Below are 4,441 nucleotides of genomic sequence, written 5' to 3' on the forward strand. Positions count from 1 at the left end.
CCCTCGTCTTAGCTTTGGTGTTCTGGGTAAATTACCTGAGGTGAAGGGTGTACAGCCAATTAGGGGAGATAGAGATGGTCTCGATTGCAATGACACCATAAATAATGATGGATGCACACCAGGTGTTCGTGGTATTGATTCTACCGCAAAGTTTCCTTCAATCCAATCTTGGAAAACTCCTGTTATTGCCAGGAAGGTTAAGGATGAAAATGAGGAGATAAAAGCTGCATCAAATGCATGGAAGAAAGCATCTGCTGTTAAACTAAATTTGGTTGATGAGATAGACAGTTTTTTGAGGAAGGATGGATTGGTTAAGCTAGATTTGAAGAAGGCTAGATGTAATGTTCAAAAGCTTAACCGAGCACTAATTGGCAGCCTCCTAGGACGTCGGCTCCCTTTTTTGTTTGTGCAAAATGAACTCCAGAGGAAATGGGGACATCTTGGTTTAACTCAGATCACGCCGATGGGTTCTGACTGCTTCCTCTGTTGGTTTGTGAACATGGAAGCAAGGGATAATGTCTTAATTGGTGGACCATGGTATGTTGCATGGCAGATTATTGGGGTAGATCAGTGGACTACAGGACTTTCATCTAATCTTTACGAGGATTTACGTCTCCTGTTTGGGTCAGACTCCCAAACTTACCGTTGGAGTATTGGGATGAAGCTAATTTGGCTAGACTGGCTAGGGGAATCGGGGAACCATTATTTATGGATGAGCAAACTAAGCTTTAGAACAGATGTGCGTTTGCGCGTATATGTATTCGACTGGATCTATCGAAGAGATTAGCTAAGGGTATTTGGGCTAATGGTTTGGAAGGTACTTTCTTTCAACCAATTGAATATGAAGGTATTCCCCTTATATGCTTGAAGTGTGGAAAGGTTGGTCATCGGGCTAACTTATGCAAGGAGACTTGTTATCAACCTAAGCAACAGGAGTTGATGAAGAATGTTGTGCAGAAGCAGGATGGTTCTGTTGGAGCTGAATTGGGTTCTGGTGGTGATTTGGGGAGTTTAAAGGGAGTGAATGATCCTGGTTCTGGGATTAATGTAGGGAGTTTGGATGGAGATAAGAGCTCCTTTTATGTAGATGTTGATCATGGTGAGTGGACTATTGTCACTAGAAAAAGAAGAACTAATAATAGGGGTGGTGCTAAGCCTCAAGATGCTAGCATGGTTCCGGCCCCGGTTTTGGCTACTAGATATTTTTGGAGGGAGGTATCCAAGGTGCATAATAAGAGTCATAAGTAGGATATGGAGGAAATCCCTATTTCTAAGGAAAATATAGTTTCAGAATTTGTGGTTCATAAGGCTGAACGGGATGTTATTGGTAAACAGCATGGTGTTAAAAAGCTAGTTAATTGGGGACAAATTTCTGTTGACCAGCCTGGTGGGATTCATCAGTTGCAGGTTTAACCTTCTCTGACGTTGGTAAAGAAGATAAACCGTAGGGAGCCTAAGCCCATATCTTGGCTCCCAGAGTGTTGAAGTTCTCGGGCAAGAAGTCTTGTGTCCTGAAGGAAAAAAATAAGCGAATCAGGGATTCTAATGAACAACGTATGAAGGTAATGGGTAATTTTAGCCCATTACAAAAGTTGCCTGGCATTAGGAGAAGTTTGAAGGAGGGGTTGGCTTCATCATCCAATGAGAAATGTGTAAATGTTATTGATAATTCAGTGGATGGTAAATTAAAAGATGTGGACTTTGTGGATCAATGGCAAAGTGTGTTTTCCGAATTTTTTTGCGGCGGGGACGCTTCCCCTTTGGTGGATAAATGTTTAGCTTATTATATTGGAATTGTAGAGGTGCCCATAAGAAGGAGACGGGTAATTACTTACGGCACCTAATTGGGGAGCACGGTATCAATTTTGTTGGATTGTTGGAGACGAAGATGGAGTCCTTCTGTAGAAAAGATATTGATAAACTTGTGGGTAGAGATTGGGAGTTTGTTTTTCAACCATCTGTTGGCAGAGCAGGTGGCATTCTGGTGCTGTGGAGGAGTAATGTGGTTTCCTTTCTTGCCACATTTCAGAGCAGCCAATGTATTATGGGGAGGCTCAAGGGTGGCAATGCTATTGATTGGGAGGTTGCTGTTGTCTATACTGATAAAGACAGGTATATCAGAAGGCAAGTTTGGGAGGATGTCTCTAAGGTTCATAATGTGGATTCTCCTCTACTGGTTGGGGGGATTTCAATTGTATCATGGCACAGGAAGATAAGAAGGGGGGGGGGATCCTTTCCATTTTTCTTTGGCTGCAGGAGACATGGGGGAGTTCATGGCAGCTAATGATTTGATTGATCCAGGTTTTACTGGTCCTGCTTTTACATGGACCAATAACAAGGATGCTAGGAGCAGGATTTTTTCAAGGTTGGATCGTTTTATTATCAGCTCTTCGATTCTGGACTCATTTCAAGGTCTTAAGGTTTGGCATCTCACTAGACTTGCATCTGATCACTGCCCGATCTTGTGTTCTATCCAATGTGAGGTGAAACGGTCTTATTCCCATTGGATAAAATTTGAAGATGTTTGGGCTAGTTATCCTAAAGCTTGGCAGTTGGTTTTGGATAAATGGAAAGTTGAAGATGTGGGGAAGGAGGCAGACAAGCTTAAGAAGAAGTGTCAAAGAAGTATTATTTTGGAGTCGGAACAAGATCAAAATGTTAAATCAATTAAAACAAGATCTTGATAAAGAGATTAAGATTTTACAGGAGATTGAATGTTTGCCTAATGGTTTGTCTGATTTACAAGTAGAGGCATTGAGGTACAAGGTTCAATTATTAAATAGTACTCTTGCTCATATCATGATGTGGTGGAAACAACGAGCAAAAGTAAAATGGCTTGAAGAGGGAGATGAGAACACTCACTTTCTTTTAATTCAATGGCTTCGGCAAGAAGGAGGAGCAATTGTATTGAATCCTTAATCCTAAGGAAAGTAAAAATCCTAACCTAGAGGAAAAGAAAACTGGATTAAGCTAGGATAGTGTCAGGAAGGGTATTGTCCACTACTAGCACGTCAAATCCTATGAAAAGGAAAAATCCTAACCTAAATGAAAAGAAAACTAAATTAAAGTAGTATGGTGCCATAAAGGGCATTGTACATTATAAACAGGTCTAATCCTACGGAAAAAAAGAATCCTAACCTAAAAGAAAAGAAAACTGGATTAAACTAGGATGGTTCTACAAATGGCATTATCCACCACTCGCACGTCAAATCCTAAGGAAAGGAAGAATTTTAACCTAAAAGATAAGAAGCTAGATTAAAACTAAGATCGTGTCACGAAGGGCGTTATTCACCACTAGCACTTTTAATCCTAAGGAAAGATAAAATCCTAACCTAATGGAATCGAAAATTGAATTAAACTAGTAAGGTGTCATGAAGGGCTTTATCGGCTGTTTGCACATCTACTCATTTGGAAAGGAAGAATCCTAACAAAAAGAAAAAGGAAACTTTATTAAAATAAGATGTTGTCACAAAGGGCGTTATCCACCACTAGCATGTCATAACATAAGGAAAGGAAGAATTTTAACCTAAAGAAAATGAAAACTGGATTAAACCAGGACGGTGCCACGAGGGGTGTTGTCCTCCACTAGCGTGACTAATCCGAAGGAAAGGAAAAATCCTAACCTAAAGTAAAATAAAATAGGATTAAATTAGGATGGTACCACAAATGACATTATCCATCACTTGCATGTCTAATACTAAGGAAAGGAAGAATGCTAACCTAAAGGAAAAGAAAACTTGATTAAAGTAGGATGATGCAACGAAGGACATTATTCACCACTAGCACATCTAATTTTAAGAAAAGAAAGATTGTTAACCTAACGAAAAATAAATTTGGATTAAACTAGGATGATGTCAAGAAAGACGTGGTACACCACTAGTATGTCTAATCCTAAGGAAGAATACTAACCTAAAAGAAGATAAAACTGAATTAAATTAGGATGATTCCATTAAGGGAAAAAGTCCACCCCTAACACGTCTAATCCTACAAAAAAGAATAATCCTAACCTTAAGGAAAAGAAAATTGGATTAAATTAGGATGGTGTCACAAAGGGCATTATCTACCACTAGCATGTCTGATCCTAAGGAACGGAAGAATCCTATCCTAAATGAAAAGAAAACTGGATTAGACTAGTATTGTTCCACGAAGGGCATTGTACATGACTAGCACGTCTAATCCTACTAAAAAGAAGAATCCTAACTTAAGGGAAAAGAATATTGGATTAAACTAGGATGGTGCTACGAAGGGCATTATCCACCTTTAGCATGTTTAATCCTAAAGAAATAAAGAATCATAACCTAAAGAAAAAGAGAATTGGATTAAAACTAGGATGGTGCCATGAAGAGCGTTATTCCCCACAAGCACTTTTAATCTTAAAGAAAGGAAAATCTTAACCTAAAGGGGAAAAAATTGGATTAAACTAGGATAGTGCCATGAAGCA

Source organism: Dendrobium catenatum, unplaced genomic scaffold, assembly GCF_001605985.2.
Source record: "Dendrobium catenatum unplaced genomic scaffold, ASM160598v2 fragScaff_scaffold_862, whole genome shotgun sequence".
Lineage (NCBI taxonomy): Eukaryota > Viridiplantae > Streptophyta > Magnoliopsida > Asparagales > Orchidaceae > Dendrobium > Dendrobium catenatum.